This window comes from Canis aureus, chromosome 14, assembly GCF_053574225.1.
Source record: "Canis aureus isolate CA01 chromosome 14, VMU_Caureus_v.1.0, whole genome shotgun sequence".
NCBI lineage: Eukaryota > Metazoa > Chordata > Mammalia > Carnivora > Canidae > Canis > Canis aureus.
The window spans coordinates 3,587,062-3,608,984 of NC_135624.1; the positions used below are offsets into that span (position 1 = coordinate 3,587,062).

General features: G+C 44.3%; 1 long non-coding RNA gene across 1 annotated transcript in view; it reads right to left on the minus strand.

The window, feature by feature from the left end:
* The window catches only part of LOC144283065 (uncharacterized), a 40,940-nt gene that overhangs the window by 12,428 nt on the left and 6,589 nt on the right, over nucleotides 1–21,923 (minus strand). The gene's annotated exons all lie outside the window — the stretch shown is intronic.

Genomic DNA, 21,923 nt, shown 5'->3' on the forward strand with positions numbered 1-21,923 from the left:
AAATGGCTGCCTAACTCACTAAATGCATCCACCATAAAGTGGCTATGGCCGATAATGGTTGGTGTTATTTTTCCCATGACTGTCAGTATTTTAACAGAAATGTTCTAGACACTCAGTGCCCTTGGTCTAAGTAATTGCCTTCTGTGGTGGGCATTTGTATTGACCTGTACAACATTCATTCCTCTTTGTCAACCAAGTGCTGATTTATGTTAGAATCAAGTGACTATGTGCTAAGCACACAAGCTGGGATTCTCCCTCCCTCACCCTCCATTCTGGCTCTCACACGCACTCTCTCACTCTCCGTGGGCTTTCTTGTATTCACCTCTCTCTGCGTGCCTGACTCATTCTTTTTGTCCTGTAGTTCAATTTCATTAGTTTTTTTTTTTTCCATACATATGGCAAAAAATGCCTTTACCAGAGCTTCCAAATTTACATGTGCCATACAGACTAAGCTGTTTTTGAACTACAATTCTAAATTTCTGAGACAGAGAACCCTAGTAACTCAGCTTGGTTAGGTGCATTCCCTCTGATCCAATCAATTGGATCTAGGAGGGGGTTGTATAGTACCAACATGAGAGCAACTTCTAGAGCCACCACCACTATGAGTTGGTAGTCTCGGTGTAGCAGTCAGAGAAATGCAAGGATATCCCAAGAAGGTATCCACTACAAGACTGTAGTTGACCCATTCTGGATTCCCACAGCTATACTCCCAGGGCTATAATCTTATTGAGGCCAGGGCTCAGAAGGGTTGCTAACACAGATACTGTAGAAGGACCTCCACATTTTATGTAGACATGTTGGATCTAATAGCCATCAGTGCCACACTCCAAGTCTTTCCAGCTCTCTGTCTTCTAGGCAGGTAGGATTTGATTTCCTGGCATACCCTGAGATGGGATGGCACCTAATGACCAGTTCTGGTCAATAGGCTGTGAGCATTTAATGACTTATGTGAGGCCTTCCAAGATGGTCCTTTTGCTCTGCCATGAACACTGACAATGTTTTAGACAGTGGTTATTCCATCCCTTGGATCCTGGCATGAATATTACAATGCAATGGACCTGTGATAGATATGTAATATAAGCAGAAATAAGTCATTGAGACGTGGGACTGTTTGTTAGTACAGCATGCCTATCTTACTGGCTGATACCATGTGAGTAGGCTGAGACCAGCATTATTTCTGGGAAAAAAAAGTCTCTTAAAGTGTCTAATTTATAGTACTAAGTCTGCCAAACAGGCTCCTCTCTCCTCCTCTGAGTCTCCTGTGAATTTTTTATCCTTACCTCAGAAGTAAAAGTACTATTTCTTGTGGTGATACCACCAAGGAATAATGCATTTGAGGGCTTCTTTCTCGCCTGGATGGGGGTGATGCCTAGTCGTGTGCATACATGCACAATTTGGTTAGGGGAGGTTGGCATTCAATCCAACTCAAAAAGAGCTGTCCTTTCTTGGGACTTAGTCTGTTTTTATTTATTTTTATTTTTATTTTTATTTTTAGCAGGACAGGGCTCCAAGCAGGTGATATAGCATAACCAGAAAAGGCTCCTGATGCAGTCCCCTTCCTGCAAAAGTCACAGAAGAGAGGTTTAGGAGCCTGGAAAGCCAAGCTAAAAGCCATGGGTCCTCCAGCCCACATGCAGATCCCAAATGTGGGAATGCTATGTGATGATTTTATGAAATATAAAAGTCAAATGAATTTTTCATGAAGAAGTTATCTTCCCAAAATGCAATAATGGAAAATTCCTTTCAAGAACTAGTGTTTAGACCTCACAAAAATGCGCAGCAAATTGCATCGTGATTTATTTGTCAATGTTTTTATAGGTTAGGCGTTACTTTCTACCCCACAGCTGGAGTCAATTTTTAATATTTAAAAATGGAAAGAAAGAAAAACCTAAACACATCCAGAGCTGTCTGTTTTAGATTGAGCTTTTCCCAAACAGTGCTGTTTAGAACTGAACCCTGAGCATGGTCGGTCAGTGGCCAGCTGGCACTTACTCCCCTACAACATAGAATTAAAATATCTGGGACTGGGCTGATTACATAGAAGACCTCCTAAATTGTAGTTGGTGGGTCTGGTGTTTATAACCACTTTCAAATGCATATAGCCTGTCTTCCCTCTTGATTGAAGAAGGAAAGAGTCTTTATGCTATTTATTCTGGGTTTCCCTTCATGCTCAGGGCTCAAGGTGCCATGAACATAATTTTCAAGTCCAGTAGTTTCTGGCCCCCTTTGATGGCTGGGTTAGCGGGGATCCCACAAAACAGTCTCTGTGGCTATTTCCAGTACACCAATCAACTAAAGAGAAGCAGCCTGGCCTCTCTAGACTTTCTACTTGGGCAGAGTCTGGGAGACTACTCAGAGCCCATATTCCTGGGCCTGCAGGTGAAACCATGAGGCTGGCCTTGAAGGTGGGTTCTCATAGCAAGCATTCAAATCACAAAAGGCATCAAACCTTAAAGCTGAATCCCATCATTCACTCCCTTGGGCCTAGTCTCCAGGCTCAAACAGGGGCCTCATATCTGGTGACAAAGAATTCACAAAGCAAAACTGGGTCTGTGCTTTTGGGCACAGCACAGCATGGTGTTCTCAGGAGCACAGCATTCATACCTCAGTGCTTGGCACATCATACTTCATGCTCAATTGCAGCCTCCGTTGTTGAAGCCTTGAGGCTGGCACTGGCTGCTGTAAATGCTGCCATGTGTGTGCTTACCAACAAAAGATTCTGTAACACACAACATCTGGAGGGAAGAAAACAGCCCTAATTGTGACAGGCGCAATCCCTTTGGGTAAGGGTTGATACACTTCCGATGGAGGGGGTGTTTCTCTTTGCCCTCTGCTTCCTGCTCCCTCCTGATCATTCTATAGCCAAGGCCCACAGGAGGAGTTGACCCATTTACAAATGTGTGCGTTGGTCCAGCTAAATCAGCCTGTGGAGGACTCTTGGGGCTGCTGACAACATCCCCCAGTCAGGCTTTGAGAAGTACCAACCACTCCTCCGAGACAAGTTTTGGGTTACAAGGAGCCAAGGCAAACCGTGGAAATGTCAAGTGTGTCAGCATTTTAGGCTCAGCTTCAGTTACCATGGCGTTTTCCCAGGAACCATGCTCAGAGTCTTCAACAGGATCACCAGCATCAAGAGAACCCCTTCAATAAATCCCCAAATTCACAGCATCAACAACTGAAGGGCTGGAGAAGAACAATGATTATTAACCGTCACAAAAGGATTTCTCGCCTCACAAAAGGATTTGCCATGGATTTTCTTTTGAAAGTGCACACCCCAAGAGCATTCATCATATGATTCGATTTAATGCACAAATCTCCAAGAACATACCCAGCGCATGGAGTCTGGTATACGGGCAATTGCAGCTCACGTGCAGCTGAGGCCTGCCAGCAGGGGGAGCTCTTCCCCTGGGTCAGGCACCTTCAACAGGTCTCCAAATCACCTTCACCAGATAAAAAGCTCACTAGGCCTTCACAGATACCTAGTGGGTCTGTGATTTATCCTGAAGGCAATGGGAGCCACTGAAGGATTCTCAGCGATCTGTGGAATTGTACTGAGTTATCCCGTCTCTTTTGCTCAATATCTCTGACATCTTTGGGGAACACATTTGCAAGAATGGTGTTCCCTGCATTTTCAACTCCTCTTAAAATGCGTTACAGTGATGACCTACTGAAACTTTTTTGGGGACTAAGGGCAGGTTAAAGTTTAGGAGTGTTTCTCAAGAAGTGTTAAGCTTTGTTTTGTTTTGTTGGGAGCTAGGGGAAAGATAGGCAAGGTTTAGGGGAATGGGAGAGAGGTGGAGGCAGAAATGCTATTGTTTTATGCTCCAGTGGCGCTCCAAACCTTGAAACAAGCAGTTTGGCACTGAATAACGATGCTATTTGAAAGTTAATGGGCAAGACATTCTGAGAAATGGGTTGTGGAGATAAGCATCAGGAGGAAACTGCACTGTTTGAAGTTTGCCTGCATCCAGGAAACCAAGAAAAGCAGAGCCACCCCTTAGCTGGACTGCAAGGCACACACGCACATGCTCATGGAATCCAAACACTATGCAGAGACAAACATCTCACAGAAGCAAATGAAGGATGACTTTTTTGAAAGAAAAAAAAAAAAAAAAGAGCTGGGGAAATGGTATTTAGTTCCTGTGCTGGGGAAGAAAGTCACAATACTCTCGGAAAGAGATATGAGTAAGCTCTGGAGGGCAAAACTGGGTACTGTCCCTTTATTCCTGCTGAATGTTGATAATAAAAGCAAATGCTTTGACTTCAGAGAGTTCCAAAAGGCATCAGAACCCAAGGTGAAGTGTTGAAAATGAGAAATGAGTGTTGTCTTGAATACTTTATACCAGAATTAGGCCACTGTGATCTCCCTCCAGAATGACTGCAATGGCTTTCCCACCTCTGGTCTTCATTACCCTTCCAATTTACCCTCCATAGTGCTGCCAGGGGATCTTTCTAAATTGGATCCTCCTTAGAATCCTTCAATGGCTCCCCACTGCCTGATCTCAGATATCAGTGATGAGGCCCTTCGCACTCTTGTGGTAGTCACTTCTGAATCTCATCTCATCTCTTGTCCTTTCAGATCTTGTAGATCCCTGAAAGGGCCATGTTTTCAGTGGTATTGGAAAGGTCAATGGTGCTGGGAGCAATGCAGTGTACCCTGGTCCTTTCTCCTTATACAGGCTAGAAGTTGTCCAGACTCACATCTCTGAGGGGCCCCCACAGATTGGGCATATGCTCTCTTCTGCTTCCCTTTGCTCTGCCCCCTAGAGTTTCCACTCTCCCTCTGGATCTGTGTACACACCCAAGGCTCTCTTTTCACACCTCTCACTTCTGCTTTACCCTTCAAATGTCAAATCCAACATTGTTTCATTAGGGAAGCCTTTCCTGACTACCCAAGACTCAGAAGGATACCCCTGATACCTCCCTCCCATGTCACCCTGAGCTTATCTCTGTTGCACCTTTTGCACACAGTGTGTAAAACCTGATGACTTGTCCATTGTCTCCTGTAGACTGTGAGCTCCACAGAAATGCAGCTTTCACCCTGCTATGTCCCCATGCCTAGTGTGTCCATACCATAGGAGCTCAAATAATATTTTCTCAGTAAAAATATGCCTTTACCCCAGACTACCAAAAGACTACCTGGGCTTTTTGGGCCAACTTTCTCTGATCAAATAAGATATATCATTAATGATGCCACAGTTTGGCCTGCAAATGTACATCCGCCAGTAGATGGATCTGACAGCTGTTTGTGCTGTAAGGAATATCCCTCCTTCCTCAAGAGCCCTCTCTTTCAGGCACTGCCTTTACCTTAATATTTTATTATGTAGCCATTTTTCAGGGTTATAGGGGCATCATCTCTGTTTCACCGAATGTCGCAGTTGAATAGTCGAGGCTAGTGGTTCACTTGGCATTGCAGCAATTAGAAAGCTTTGTTAATAGGCCTTCTGGGCTAAGATTATGTGGTTACGTGTTCTCAACTCTACTTTTATACAAAAGAACCTGTAAACAGCTACAGGTTAGGTAGTGATTGCTAAAACTTTTTCCAGGAGTATCAGAGGGTCATGAAAATAAATGTTCTGTTGACTTTCTTACACCCTACACCTCCATAGGATCTGAGCTCTGCAGGATATTGAACTGCCAGGTCAACATTTGATCTCATCAGTCTGAGAATCTGCTCTTGTCTGACTCCTAGAGATAGAGAAGCTTTCAGGATGCTTACAAGTGAAGTATGAAATTACACTAAATACCCCATCCCCAACCAGAGTAGACACCAGAGAGATTTTATGTTTGATTCCAATGAATGTTCAGGGCTGGGTGATGCCCTTAGATGCTGAAGAGCTGCTTACTGGGAGTTTAGGGCCCACACATACTGCAGCCTACATCCTGACTTTTGTCCCCAGGGCTAGGGGCAATGGCTTTAGAGAGAAGGATACAGTGTTTCTTTTTTAAACCAGCATTATATATATATATAATATATAATAATTATATATATGTTTTATATATATATGTATATATATATATATATATATATACATATATATATATATGACACAGACTTGTGCTCAGCTGTCTACCACTTACTGACTTTGTGGACCTTGGGAGAGTCACAACCTCTCTGCCCCAGTGTCCTCATCTATAGAATGGAGACGGTAACCATATCTATCTCTTTATTTCTCAGTGTTGTTGAGAGAATTAAATTAGCTAATGAGGTACATACAACAGTGCCCAACACAAGGTAAACATCACAATCAATGTAAGCTATAATTAGAATTGCAACAAAAAGGGTGAACAGACTTTGTTTCCTTGGGTTGCCCTAAAATCATGAGTTCAAAACGCCAACCTCTACTTCCCCTGTTGTGTTGACAACATATCTTGTGTAACTGGTGTATATTTCATCAGAACATTGGCTGTTTTGTCCCTGGCATGCTGGCTTTAGAAGGGATCTAGAAATGAAGTGGTTTTGCTGGTCCGATCAGGCTGGAGTGAGCTGTGGGAAGAAGCTTTCAGAATGTGGCCCTGTGGTTTCAGGACAAGGGAGTGAGCTCTGTTGCTTCTCAGACCAAGCAATAGAGCATTCTGAACTCCAGCCAGTCCCAAGGGCTTGGTGATCTCAGCTTGGTCCTTGCTGCCAGCTTGAGTCCTCTATAAACTGAAGCTGCCTTTGCAGATGCCATACAAGCTCCTTAGTGGAGCTAGTTAGACTGGATTCTGGGTGGCAAAGGTCCCTCCTGGGATGATCGTGCAAAAGAGTTCCTTCCCACAGGGTCTTTGAAGGCAGGTTGGCCCAGGAAGAGATGTACTTAAAAGAGAACAAAGGAGAGTGGTTTGGAAGGAATTCAGAACCCCTTTAACAGTCAACAGGCTCCTTTCGGGAGAACACCAAAATGAGCTTGGATGAAGGTAACTCAGTGGGAAGATGGGAGGAGATGCACAGGTTTAGGATCTTCATTGGAGCTAGCCTGACAGGACTTGTGATGGATCAGACAGGGTGAGGGAGAGAGAGGATGGCTCTAAGGCTTTTTCTTGGAGTGTCTGAATGGCCGCACACCTCCTTTCCAGGCTAAAGTAGAGTGGTTATGGCAGCCTTGCTGGTCCTTCCTCCATCATCTTGCTCATCAAACTCCCCTCCCTGGACAGTCAGGACAGTCCCACTGTCCCTTAGAGGGACCAGGGTGATGAGAGGGCATTTTGAGGTACCTTTCTTGGATATAATCTGCTTCCATCCAGCAAAATCTCTGGCCATCTAGCTGATTCACCATATGGGTTGCTGGGATGATGTCCATCCCTTCCCAGATGTAGGGCAAAGGCCACTTACAGGAGGGGAGTGTCAGCTCCTTCTGCCTCCTACAGAGTGTTCTGGAAAAGCCGTTTTAGAAATTGGGGTAAACAAAGATACAGATGCAGTGAAACGCCGGGACACCTGCACCCCGATGTTCATAGCAGCAATGTCCACAGTAGCCAAACTGTGGAAGGAGCCTCGGTGTCCATCGACAGATTATGGATAGAGAAGCTGTGGTCTATGTATACAGTGGGATATTCCTCAGCCATTAGAAACGACAAATACCCACCATTTGCTTCAACGTGGATGGACCTGGAGGGTATTATGCTGAGTGAAATGAGTCAATCGGAGAAGGACAAACATTATATGGTCTCACTCATTTGGGGAATATAAAAAATAGTGAAAGGGAATAAAGGGGAAAGGAGAAAAAACGAGTGGGAAATATCAGAAAGGGAGACAGAACATGAGAGACTCCTAACTCTGGGAAACGAACTAGGGGTGGTGGAAGGGGAGGTGGGCGGGGGGTAGGGGTGACCGGGTGACGGGCACTGAGGGGGGCACTTGACGGGATGAGCACTGGGTGTTATTCTGTATGTTGGCAAATTGAACACCAATAAAAAATAAATTATAAAAAAAGAAATTGGGGTAAAAAGGAAAAATAGTGTGGTGTTTCTGCCTGAATAACTATCACAGAAGTGCAGCTAAGCCCAGGCTGCGAGGGAGAGCTGCTCCCTTCATTTAGCCACATCTCTTCCCTCTGTCTGCTCCCTCAGCAGGCGCCTCAGCAAACCAAAAAGGATACTCTGAAGGTCTAATTTGCAGAAAATCCTTTTGGATCTGAAAAGAGTTAGCTATCTATTTCTCAAAAGCTCCTACATAATTCTCTTTCTTCTGTCTGTCTCTCTCTCTCTCTCTCTCTCTCCACACACACACACACATACATTTTATTTACAGTCCAGGAAAGACCCATACATTCTGAATATATACTCCACCCTCCCCACATATTACTGTAAAATTCTAAAAACCTACACATGCTTGTAAATAGATCACCCTTAAATAGAGCAGGATCTCTGACTATCCCATGAGTCATGCAGCTAAAATGTCCCCGGGGGAGCCTGAGTTGGCAGCACACATTTTCCTATAAAAAATTGAGTTCAGAGCTTTCCGTGGCACCCAGCTCTATGCCAAGAAGAGCCCATCTGTGTTTAGTGGGGAAGCCATCAGTCAGGAAACCTGTGAGACCAGATGCTATGCCCCTCACCTGGCGGAAAGGCTCCCCCAGGAAGCCACTTAGAACAATAAGGAGAGTCATGCTACTGAAGTAGAAAAAGCAGTAGACAAGGAATGGGGGCTCGGGTTCTAGTATAGGCTCTGTCCTCACTGTGTTCCCCTAGGAAATATGCCGACCTTTGCTGGGCCTTTGTTACCTTATTCCTGAAAGGAAGGGGCTGGGCCAGATTAAATTCAACAGTGTCTGGATATGTGCAGTGGGAATGAAAAATATTTGTAGAAACCCAAATTCAGCTCCAGTCCTCAAAGAGCAAACAGTCTTTTGGATGGATAACTACAGCACTTCATGGTTAGGACTTGGGGCCCCCAAGAAGGCTGAGAGCCACCCCTCCACATTTAAGAGATTGATATTCTGTGTCTCCCTGAATCAAGCAGCCTCTAGGTGGGGTTGAGTGGAAGTCATAACACCACAGAAAAGTCACAGCCCCTAGAGGAGCCTGTGGACTCCTCTCTCACTATGAGCCATTGCTAAACTATGGAGCCTTTAAATTCACACACCCCACCAGACACTGGGAAAATGCTGATGGCGATAAGAGAGGATTACAGACAGGTTCAGACGTGGCATGGCCTGGCCTGGACTCCCTGGCTCTTCTCTCTGTGTCTAGTCAAGCCAAGCCCACCTTAGCAGAGGAGCCGGAAGCTGAGAGAAATCTGAATGAGTTGGTGGGTGTCATTTGACTGCTCAAGGGCCACTGGAGGGTGCAGCCAGCCTGAATTCCTGATGGTATTTCTAGCCTGCCTGGAGCCTGGTTAGCTGGATAAGCACTGTTTTCCATGCGGCCCCAAGCAGCTCATGCTGAAGGGTGGTCTTTTTTTTTTTTTTTTTTTTTTTTAAGATTTTATTTATTTTTAAGAGACAGAGAGAAGCAAGCTCCATGCAGGGAGCCCGATGCGGGGGTGGGGGGGGGGGACTCGATGCGGGACTCCATGATCACGCCCCGGGCCAAAGGTAGGCGCTAAACCGCTGAGCCACCCAGGGATCCCCCTGAGGGGTGGTCTTGATGGTTCCTATTTGCAGGTGCTGGGGCTCACCAAGGCCCTTCCCCCTCCTACTCACCTGCTTCCCATCAGCGGCCTGCTTCTTCCACATCTGGGCACTCAGCAACCATGGCTATCTACTAATTCGCACTTGGAGGAAATAGATGGGGCTTGATGGCCTCTGGCTGCCAACTCCTTGTGCTCCCACCTTGAAGCCTCTGCCCTCCTCCTTCTGTCCCTGGTGAGGTCTGCCAGCCTTTTTTCCCAGAGGTGCAGCAAGAGTCCTATTCCTTTTTCCTCTCTGATTTCTACTACCTTACATGACCTCTCTCCAAAGGCAGCTGGCCCAGGTCTCTTTTTCTGTTCTTCCAAACCAAAATGTGTGACTACCACTCACTAACTCCATGACCGGGATTTTTCTAGCTCTTAGGCTGGTTAGTTTCCATTTGCTCTCATCCCGCCCAGCATTTCCCTACTCTGAGCGACTGACCCCCTGTGGACTACATCTCCCAGAGGTCCTTGGAACTGGGTTCCGATGGGGTTTAGCCAATGGGAGGCACCCAGAAGAGGTTAGAGGCTGGGAGGAAAGATCAGCCAGGATATTTCTCACCTATTCCATACGCATTCTCTGCTTTGGGGCTGTCTCTGGCTTTTTTTTTTTTTTTTTGAAGGCTTGCATGATTCAGGCTTCCACCAGGCAGTCCTTACTAGGTAGTTTCAGTTTTCACTGGGACACAGTCACACTGTTCCTTCTCCTACTCCCCAGACATGGGGCGGTAATGACTCCTCACACTGCTCATCTCTGGGTGCCTCACTGTCCCTGTGTGTTCCCATATCCCTGCCCACGCTTCTGTACTAGTCTGAGCCTAATGGGGGTGAATTCTGTTTCCTCTTGTGACCATGCTGACACAATAGTCCTTCAGTTTTAATTTCAGAGTTTGACTCATTGCACTTGTAAAATTATATTATTTTCCCACCAAGATCACTATGCTTTGAATGGATGCTTTGCTTTTAACATTACGCCTACTAGAAGTTGTAGAATTCTAGACTGGTTAAATTCCTTGATAAAGCCAGGAGCATGGGAAGAGAAGACACTCTCTCAGAGACAGAGGAAAGGATCAACCAGGAAGTTTCTCCCATAAGTGGTGGGACTCCTGACCCTAACTCTTTGATGAAAAGAAGTGAGGGAGAGTGATCCCAGATCTGCTTATTTTTAAGGAAAACAAAACGAAACTCTGAAAGAAGTGCATGCCTATCACCCAAAATGAACAAAAGATTACTTTTTAAAAATGTACTTCAGATATTTTATAAAGATGTATTTATTTATTTTTAGAGAGAGGAGGGGGGCAGAAGGGGAGAGAGAGAATCTGGAGCAAACTCCCCACTGAATGCAGAGGACTGACTCTGGGCTCAATTCCATGACCCTGAGAACACAACCTGAGCCAAAATCAAGTGTCAGTGGCTTAACCAACTGAGCCACCCAGGCATCCCACTTCAGATCTTTTTAAAAAGTAATGAAACATTACAGAGTTAAAATACCTTATGGCTGCACACCAGACCTATTCCCCTCCCTTTCTTCCCAAAGTCATCACTATGATGAATTCTGTATGTCCCCCTGTCCTTCTCTTTACATTTTCACTATACATCCATGTATTGATAAACAGTACATAACATTGTTCTATGCTTTTAAGCTTGGATGAAAATTGGTATCATATTCTACATATGATAAGCATACATAAGCACCTTGCTTTTATCTCTCAACATTGTGTTGTCTAGATCTGGCTTTACTGTTATATACAGATGGGATCCATGCATTCTGGTTGCTGTGTAATAGTCCATCATAGGTATGCTACATAATTTACTCATTTTATCCAAATTCTCACTGGCGGGCATTTTGTGGCTTCAGAGTATTTTGGTTTCTATAGGCAGTGTTTATAAAACAAGTACAAGCAGTGACTGGGTGCTCAGTTGGTTAAACGTCTGCCTTCAGCTCAGGTCATGGTTCTGAGGCCCTGGGATCAAGCCCCACATCAGGCTTCCTGCTCAGTGGGGAACCTGCCTCACCCTCTCCCCCTGCAGCTACCCACTCTCTCTCTCTCTGTCAAATAAATAAGTAAAATCTTTTTTAAAAATTAAGCATAGAAGTTTTTCTAGGATATATTCCAGAAGTGGAGTGTTTGGTCCAGTTCAGTCAGATATGTGTATCTGCAATTTTATCAGAGTTTGCCAAAATTGTTCTCCAAAATGATTTTACCTACATGGTGAATTCTTATTTCCTTGCATTTTAACAATACTTGTAATTGTCATGATTTTTCATTTTTTACCAAGCTAAAAACATGAGATTGAATTTTGTTGTTTAGATTTAATATCCCCATTTACCACTGAGGCCCAGACATCTTTCCCCATGTATGTTGGATATTCAGAGCTCCTCTGTAAATTGTTGGGTCAAAGTCTTTATTCATTTGGTTGTTGTTGGGCTTAAAATTGACTTGAAGGATTTTTAAAAAATTGACTTAAAGGATTTATGTATTTCAAATATTAATCTTTTGTAACTTGCCTTTTAAATTTTTTTCAGAAGTTTAAAAATTTGACATTTCCCTTTTTGATTTCTGAGTCTCGTGTCTTATAAAATAAACCCTTCCCCACCTCCCCATCATAAAAACATTCTCTCAAGCATTTCGGTCTTTAAGCCATCTGGCGTTTATTTTTAGGTGTGGTGTGAGGTAGGAATCTAATGTAATTTTTTTCCACATAGGAAGCCAGTTGTCCTGACATATTTATTGAATGGCTCATAATTTCTCCACTAATTTATAATGCTTCCTCTATCATAAACTAAAGTCCAATTTATGTTGGATCTATTTCTAGGTTTACTGTTCTGTTTCATTGATAGATTTGTCTATCCTTGTTTCACCTGTTCTCATTCACTTTTGCTGAAAATGTTAGATAAAACCTATATAGCCTTTTATCTCCAATGCCCATCTCCAACATTTCCCTCCTCAATTTCATCCTGCATGCATTTATTAGACCTCTTTCCAAGAATCATCATCACCTAATTTATTTAGTGCCTACTGTGTGTGAGGCAGTGTGCTAACTACACTATCCAGTTAATCCTCATGGCCCTATAGGGCAACTCCTGTTTGCCAATCAGGACATTGAGGCTCAGAAGTTGGGAAACTTGCCCATGTCACACAGCCAGTAAAAGACAAAGCCATGGCTGGAACTCATATTTATTTGTCCTCAAAAGTGTTGATGGCACTCCATTTCCATTTTCTAGCCTTCAAGAACTCCATAATCTGGTCCCCATCTAATCTCAGAATCCTTCCATCTGTAAAACAGGGATAATAATTCTTTCTCCCTTGCGGGGTTGTCATAAGGATTATGTGAGATTATAATTGTGAAAGCACTTAGCACAGCGCCTAGCACAAAATAGGTACTCAATAAACATCAGCTAAATTTGAATAAAAGTAGGCAGCAGTTGCCAAAGTTAAAAATAAAATAATAAAATAAAATAAGAAAAAAAAGAAAGAAAAGAAAAGAAAAGAAAAGAAAAGAAAAGAAAAGAAAAGAAAAGAGGGCAGCCCAGGTGGCTCAGCGATTTAGCACTGCCTTCAGCCCAGGGCATGATCCTGGGGCCCTGGGATGGAGTCCCATGTCAGGCTCCCTGCGTGGGGCCTGCTTCTCCCTCTGCCTATGTCTCTGCCTCTCTCTCTCTCTCTCTCTCCTCTCTCTCTCTCTCTCTCTCTCTCTCTGTGTCTCTCATGAATGAATAAATAAATAAAATCTTTAAAAAAAAAGAAAAGAAAAAGAAAGTTTACTCCATCCTATTATCCCTGCTTTAGAGTAATCCTGGGCAGGGGGCAGGGTCAGAGGGTTGTTGGGCAAGAGTGGGTGGGAATAAGTACATAGGGGTAGAAGACTTTTGATAGCTCCGCTTCCGCTTTCCACTCTGCTTCCTCTGGCCAGGAACTCCTGGGAGCAACAGGAAGGCTGACAAGGGGGACCATGGTAAGTAAACCCTTAGAAATTTTTTTTCTTCCTGCTGAACCTCAGGGCTGAGGGTCAACAGCTCCATAGCTCTGGACTTACACAGCAAACTTGGCTATTGAATGGCTGCCGTGCCCCAGGTGTAACAACTCCAGGCACTTAGAGCTGGAGTGGGGCATCTTCCTCCTTTTCCGGGCTGCCTGCGTTCGGACCAGGGCCAGCCATCCCTGAGTGATTCCCGTGACAACAAGGCAGCTTTAGTCCTCCGTCAGAGGAAGCAGGTGAAACAAGACAGCCTTTCTGGGCAGCTCTCAGATTAATGGGAACCACATTGGCAAAGGAAGCTGATTAACTTGAAAAATCCAGCACTAGCACGAAGGTTCCCTTTCATGCTGGAGGATTATGGTCACTTGCAATTTTCTTGCTAATTGAAGTTTTTGTAGGAAAAGCAAACACATATATACACAAGTACGTATTATTTCCATGCTGATTCTATTTCAGAAGCAGTGGGTTGTACACTTTAGTTCTAGGCTTTCTTTGACTTCACCCTCACATCTGCACTGTGTCATTGGCAGCTCCAGCCATGGACCCCGGGACACTCCACAGGGGTCAGAATAACAGGAAATCACCAGTGGGGAGGACAGTGCCCTGTCTCCCTTGTTTAACTTGGAAGTCCTGCCTGAGTCTTAGGAGACTCAATATGTTTGGTCCTAAAAGAGGTGAAAATTACATCAGATTCCTGAGAGAGAAATCCAAGAGGGCTGTAGCCTATTTTCATTTCCTGGTGGTCTGGCTCCGGGTGTTGAGGCAACAACGTATCCTGCTGGCTTCCTTGGAACATGACCGATCTGGAAAGAGGAGGGCTTTTTCCTTAAGCCATGCCTATTGTTCTCCTAAATCAAGTAAGGACCCTGAGCCCATATAACCTTTTTACAGGGGTGAGTGAAAAGAGGAACTCAATCTGTTTAAATTGCAAGGTTTAAGGGAGAAGCTGTCCATTAGAGAGGGACAAAGGATCCCCACTCCCTGCCCCCCCCCCCGCCATTTCCTGATACCTTGACATGGTAGCACACACTTTCCACCCTGTATCTCTGTCACACACACCCACACACGCTCCCAAACATACAGCAGTGTTGATACCCACACCACACTTCCATGGACGTGACCAAGGCGAGCCAGTTCCAGGGAGGGGTATCCTCATTTCTTCTGCATTCATGGAAGCACAACAGCATCCAAGTGAGTGCCACTAATGTCTTAGAAAAAGAATTCACTCACAAAGATTATTCTTGATTGTTTGTAACAGATTAATTGTGATGCATTTCAATACTGATGATGCCATATTAGAAGCAGGAATTCTGATTCCTGGTGCTGGCCCTCAGTGACCTTGCATAGAGTACTTCTCTGAATGTTGGTTTCTTCCTCTGTGAAAATGTGAGGGGGGGGGGTTGGACCGGTGGCCTCTAAGGACACTGGCAGCACCAACATTCAGTATAGGTGATACTTCTTTTGTGATTTGTGTCTCTAGGCAAGGCTGAGGTCTCTGGAAAGCAAGACACCAGAATTTCCAGGCCTCTGACCATTCTTGCCGGGTCCTGTAACCCTTCCCCCAGTGAAGTCTCTGTTGAGTTCCTGCCACCTTAGATTCATAAACATGCTCCTGGCATGCTCCTGGCCTCCATCCCTTCCCCTAAAATTCTGCCCTCAGGAAAGGACATGATAATTGTGTGTATACTGCATGTCAATTACTAAGGGAGGAGGAGGAGGAGTTGCCTTTGGGAAGAAGAATGAAGCTTTTTTTTTTTTTCCGGGTACATACAAATCTTTTTTTTTAAATTGGAGTTCAATTTGCCAACATATAGCATAACACCCAGTGCTCATCCCGTCAAGTGCCCCCCTCAGTGCCCGTCACCCAGTCACCCCTACCCCCCGCCCACCTCCCTTTCTACCACCGCTTGTTCGTTTCCCAGAGTTAGGAGTCTCTCATGGTTTGTCTCCCTCTATGATTTTTCCCACTTCGCTTTTTTTTTTTTTTAATTTTTTTCCCCACTTCACTTCTTTGATTCAAAGCTTCATTCTGTCTCCCTTTCTGATAGAATGAAGCTTTGAATCAAAGAAGTGAAGTGGGAAAAAAGTTAAAAAAAAAAAAAGCGAAGTGGGAAAAATCAGAGAGGGAGACAAACCATGAGAGACTCCTAACTATGGGAAACAAACAAAGGGTTTTGGAAGGGGAGGTGGGCAGGGTGGGGGATAAATGGGTGACGGGCACTGAGGGGGGCAGTTGAGGGGATGAGCACTGGGTATTATACTATATGTCGGCAAATTGAATTTAAATTTAAAAAAATGTAAAAAAAAATCCTAAAAAACAAAAACAAAAAGTGAAGCCCTAATTGTGAAATTTTAGCTAGAGAGTTGAAGGGAGATGTTTGAGAGTAAGGAGGCTAACAATGCAGGGGCTTATCCTATTGCTGATACCTAAAGTTCCACCATCAGCAAGTGAGTCCTTTTGCTGAAACTATTGAGGGTTCCCTCCCATGAAAGAAATGGATTCCAATTCAGAAGCCATTCAGGCCTTGGTGAGAAGGAGTTATTCAAATCCTTTTATTCCGGGGTGGGATGGGGCAGAAAGCTTAGCAACTGAGGGATGTGAGAGGAATGTCTCGAAGGGAAAAAAAAAAAACCGAAAGGGCAGGCTTGGAACCCCAGAAAATAAACTTCAAGTGCCACACACTTTCAGTGAGGGTCCATTCTGCACTGGAAACCTCCTGCAGGGAGGGGGAAGGGCCTAGGGAAGGAATCAGAAGTAATTTCAGGCATGTTCCAGCAGCACAGGCCTCAGAGGGAAAACAAGAGGCTGTGCTGAGTCACTGCATAGAAATGGGATGTACCCCCACCCAAAACTTGGTTCAGACCTTAAGACTGATGACACCACATATGTGCCAAAGGAGTATCAAAAAGGTTATTAGTCCCATAAAGAAGCTTTCTAGGGAAAGCAGGGCAGGCTCCCAAGAAGAAGATCTGAAAAAGGCTTGGATTTTAAGGTGGTGAGGGAGTGGGGCTGCAGCAGGGGCTCCTGCTAACAAAGGCTTGTATACCTCGAATTTCCTGTTGGTGCTAAAGGAACCCGCACCTGTGAGCCTGGCCATTCTCACCAGTTTGCCCCAGTGTGGAACAGAAAGGGAAAGAGGCTGATGGGGCTTGAAAGCTGTCAGCAGTCAAAAGTAAAAAATGGGATTCTGATTTTCTTTTATAGAGCAGGAAGAAGGAATAGATCCTCTTTGTTTCCATAGCCTATTAAGACCTTCCCTACTACCACTGGCTCTGGGGAACGCTGGGTCTTCAGGTCTTCCATGTTGGGCAGGCACCAGAGTCATTTTAGCATTCTCAGGTTATTGGACCAGGAACTTTTGTTCTTCTAAGAACTAGGGAAATCTGTTAAAATATATTCTGATGGGGCACGTGAGTGCTCTGTCGGTTAAGTGCCTGCCTTCAGCTCAGGTCAAGATCCCAGGGTCCTGGGATCAAGCCCCATGTTGGCCTCCCTGCTCAGTGGGGCGTCTGCTTCTCCCTCTCCCTCTGCCCCTCCCCTGCTCCCTGCTCATTTTCTCTCTTACTCTGTGCTCTCAATCTCAAGTAAATAAATACAATTAAAAAAATTTTTTAAAAATATATATTTTGAGACCACAGACTTCCTGGGCTACAGTGTATTGTGTGTGTGTGTGTGTGTGTCTTTAAAGAACACTGGCTTTAACACTCACTCCAAGCTTCAGAGTCTTTTATAATAAAATGACTGGGTCCTTTTATCAAAACTGGCTTGTTTTGTGCCTGAGAAATTGAAATATGCTAAAGAGAACAGGATGGCAGCTAAGTATATTTCTACTTGGTTGTGTGATCATCTTAAGAATTGATCTTGGGGCACCTGGGTGGCTCAGATGTTTAAGCACTTGACTCTTGGTTTCCACTCAGATCATGATCTCAGGGTCACAAGATCAGCTCCACGCTCAGTGTGAAGTCTGGGAGTCTAAGATCCTCTCCCTCTCCCCTTGCCCCTCTCCTTCCCTCACCCCACCCTTACTCTACACACACACTTGGGCACTCCCTCTCTAAAAAAAAAAAAAAAAAATAAATAAATAAATAAATAAATAAATAAATAAATCTTATTGTTTGTTGTAATCCCAGACCCAGCACAAGCCAGATATACAGTGGGTGCTCAATAAGCACTTATTGAATTGAACTAGTGAAGTGATAACTGGTATGTCCATTCTTCTGATCCTATCTACTGAAGACAGGGATGGGAAGGAAACGAACACTTCACTGAACACTTACTATGCACACTTCTCTGTGCATTATACCATTTCATTGTCACTACAACCCTGATTAATTATTGAAGTTCCCATTTTTTTTAAGATTTTATTTATTTATTTATTTATTTTTAATTTATTTATTTTTAAATTTTTATTTATTTATGATAGTCACACAGAGAGAGAGGCAGAGACACAGACAGAGGGAGAAGCAGGCTCCATGCACCGGAAGCCTGACGTGGGACTTGATCCCAGGTCTCCAGGATCACGCCCTGGGCCAAAGGCAGGCGACAAACCGCTGTGCCACCCAGGGATCCCCTATTTATTTATTTTAGAGAGAGAGAGAGGGCTCTGGTGGAGGGAGAAGGGCAGAAGGAGAAGGAGAGGGAATCCCAAGCAGACTCCATACAGACCACAGAACCTGATGCTGTGCTCAATCTCATGACCCTGAGATTGAGACCTGAGCTGAAATCAAGAGTCAGAAATCAATGGAGTCACCTAGGTGCCCCTTGAGGGTCCCATTTTGATAGATGAGGGAAAGAGAGGCTCCAGGAGGTGAAACAATAGTCCTACAGCTAAACAACTAGTGAGTGATGGGGCCACACTTTCCCTCAAAAGCCCACATTCTTTCTAGGCCAGCAAACCACAGTGTGGTAGGAGGCAGGGCAAGAGCAGTGCATCAGAGGGGAACCACTAGGCAGGAATGTTCTTCTATTATTTTCTTCAGATGTTTAACTCTCCTCAACAAAAACACTTCCCAGATGTTTCTAGCACCTGGCAACTCTTCAATCGCAAAGTGAGGGATGATCCCACACCTGCAGGAGAATGAACTATTTGTCTGACCTCTCTGGATTATGCTTTTTAAGTTGTCCAAGGGCCACCTGGAAGAACCCTTGTCTCAGCTGCAATGAAGGCTCATAGGTAATACTTACTGTGAGGCAATATGTTTACGCATCCAAGTCCTAGGTCATAGCGGGTGTTATGGTTTGAATTGTGTTCTCCTCAAAGGCACATTGAAGTTATAATGCCCAGTACCTGTGAATGTGACCTTATTTGGAAATAGGGTCTTTGCTAATGAAATCAAGTTAAGATGAGGGTAGGCCCTTAATCCAATGACCAGTGTCCTTATGAAAGGAGGACAATATGGACCCAGACACCAACAAAGGGAAGAACACCATGTAAAAACAGAGCAGAGATTGGAGTGATGCAGCTGCAAGGCAAGGAACACCAAGGACTGCCAGCTACCATCAGAAGCTCGGAAGTAGCAAGGAATGATTGTACCTCATCTCAGTGAGAGCAGGGCCCTGCTGACTCCTTCAGTTCAGACTTCAGCCCAGAAGAATCCTGAGAGAACCCATTTTTGATGTTTTTTTTTTTTTTTAAGATTTTATTTATTTATTCATGAGAGACACAGAGAGAGGCAGAGACATAGGCAGAGGGAGAAGCAGGCTTTCTGTGGGGAGTCCCATGTGGAATTCAATCCCAGGACCCAGGATCACACCCTGAGCTGAAGGCAGATGCTCAACCACTGAGCCACCCAGGTGCCCCAATTTTTGATATTTTAAACCCAGTCTGTGCTACTTTATTACAGCCCCAGGAAACTAATAGAGAAGCCCTCCTGGGCAACTTCCAAGTTCCAGAGCCTGGCACCTTAGCCATCAGCTGGGTAGGTTCACAGATTCTATCAGTCAAAACTCCACAGTCCTCCTAGCCCCTCCCCCATTCCGTGGACAAGAATGACCTCAGCTTGTGGACACACATCTCCTGGGTGGGCTTTTTATTCAACTCTTAGTTCAGAGCATCCTTCACTAATCTGAAAAATACAATTTCCTGTTAACATTAGTACCAATATTCTTGCTATATTTATGCACTCCCTTGGTGTAGGTGGAGGGCCTAGGACATTTGCTCTGCTCTAGGCCTGGAGAACAGAGGCACTTGAAAACTTGTGTGGTGCACAGGGAAAAGGAAGAATGGGAAAGTGAGAAGAAAGATTTCAGATTCAAAGAGTCCAAATTCTAGTTCTGTTCTCCACCAGCTATATGATTTTGGGAAAGCTAGTTGTTCTCAAAGCCTTGGTGTCCTCATCTAAAATATGAGAAAGAGGGATCCCTGGGTGGCGCAGCGGTTTGGCGCCTGCCTTTGGCCCAGGGCGCGATCCTGGAGATCCGGGATCGAATCCCACATCGGGCTTCCGGTGCATGGAGCCTGCTTCTCCCTCTGCCTATGTCTCTGCCTCTCTCTCTCTCTCTCTGTGACTATCATAAATAAATAAAAATTTAAAAAAAAATAAAATAAAATATGAGAAAGATAGCACCTACACCATGGGGTTATTATGAGGATTAAATGAGAAAATATTCATGAAGTCCCTGACATAGAAAGTAACCAAAAATACTATTACTATTACTTTTATCAGCATTGTTATTATTATTTCTTCTTTATGTCCCTGAAATGGAACAGCCCACCCCATGAATTATAGCATTATATGAGGGGAGAGACAGAGAGTCAGAATTGAATTGTCTGCCCAGCTCATATTCCTATTTCCTGAGAATGGTCCCTCCCATCATAGTTGGAGCTCCAGAAATGGCAGGTATAAAGGTATAACCTTTATATTATTGCTGTTTGTGAGGTCATGTGTCTGAGTCAGATCCCTGCCATTATAGCCAGGGTCAATGTCCCAGGCATCTGTGGTAAATTGCTCTCAGTCTTTACTCCCTTGAAATAGGACTATAGGGGCAGCCCAGGTGGCTCAGCAGTTTAGTGCCGCCTTTGGCCCAGGGTGTGATTCTGGAGACCTGGGATTGAGTCCCACGTTGAGCTCCCTGTGTGGAACCTGCTTCTCCCTCTGCCTGTGTCTGTGCCTCTCTCTGTCTCTCTCTCTCAATCTGTGTCTCTCATGAATAAATAAATAAAATCTTTAAAAAAGGATTATATTATCTATATCCTTTTCTGTGCAAGATGCATTTCCTCTCACTGTGAGTAAAGTATGCTTTCCGCATGATTGTTTTAGACAGTGGGTCCGAGGCAAATATGACATCAACAGAGGCTCCTGGTCTCACTTTGTCTCTTGCATTCTTTTTTTTTTTATATATAAGATTTCATTTATTTATTCATGAGAGACACAGACAGAGAGAGGCACAGACACAGGCAGAGGGAGAAGCGGGCTTCATGCAGAGAACCTGACGTGGGACTCAATCCCAGGTCTCCAGGACCACACCTGCGGGCTGAAGGCAGCGCTAAACCACTGAGCCACCCGGGCTGCCCCATCTCTTGCATTCTTGATGATATCTATTGAACACTCTGTATGTGTCAGGCACTACTCTTCATTATCTTATTGAATTGTCCTAATTCTGTAAGGTGGGTATTATTTTCATGCCAATTTTCACAGATAAGAAAACTCAGGCCAAGAGAGATTAAGTATTTTGCCCCTAGTTACACCATTATGGACTCACAGTGAACCCAGGTAGTCTGGCATACATGACTATTATGCTCCACCATGCCACCTCCTAGCCTGAAAAGCTTGGTAGAAATTTCTAAGAAAAGGCAATATCTGCATTTTTTTTGAACACCAACAATGTGCCAGGTACCATGCCTTGTGTTTATGCATCTTGTCCCTTCAGCCCTATAACCACCCCCATGGAATTCATGATGAGAAAACTGAATCTCAGAAGACCTAAGCAGCTAGAAAGTACCAGAGCTAGAGTTTGACCTCAGATCTTAAATATCTGACCCTGAAACCTCTACTCTTTCTTTCTTCTCACTCTACTTCACTGTGTCCTCTCTCTTCATATTACTAAATTATGGGGGCCTTTGCTTCTCTAGATCTAAAATGGAATAATTAGTACAGCATTGAGAATTGATCATTTAGATTCTTCACCCACATTGGAGGAGTGTGCTGAGAACAGCAGCGATCATGTCTAAGTTTGATCAAGAGTTCGTGTTAACCAAAAATTTGTGTTCTTTTTCAAATATCCAGTAACTTTCTGGGGAATGTGATGAAGGAAACATATTACAAGTCTTTAGCAAGAGCAAGTTGAGGATGAGTACAAGTCAAACACCACAATTAAAAAGCATTTGAAGAAGTATATTGGGGAGAT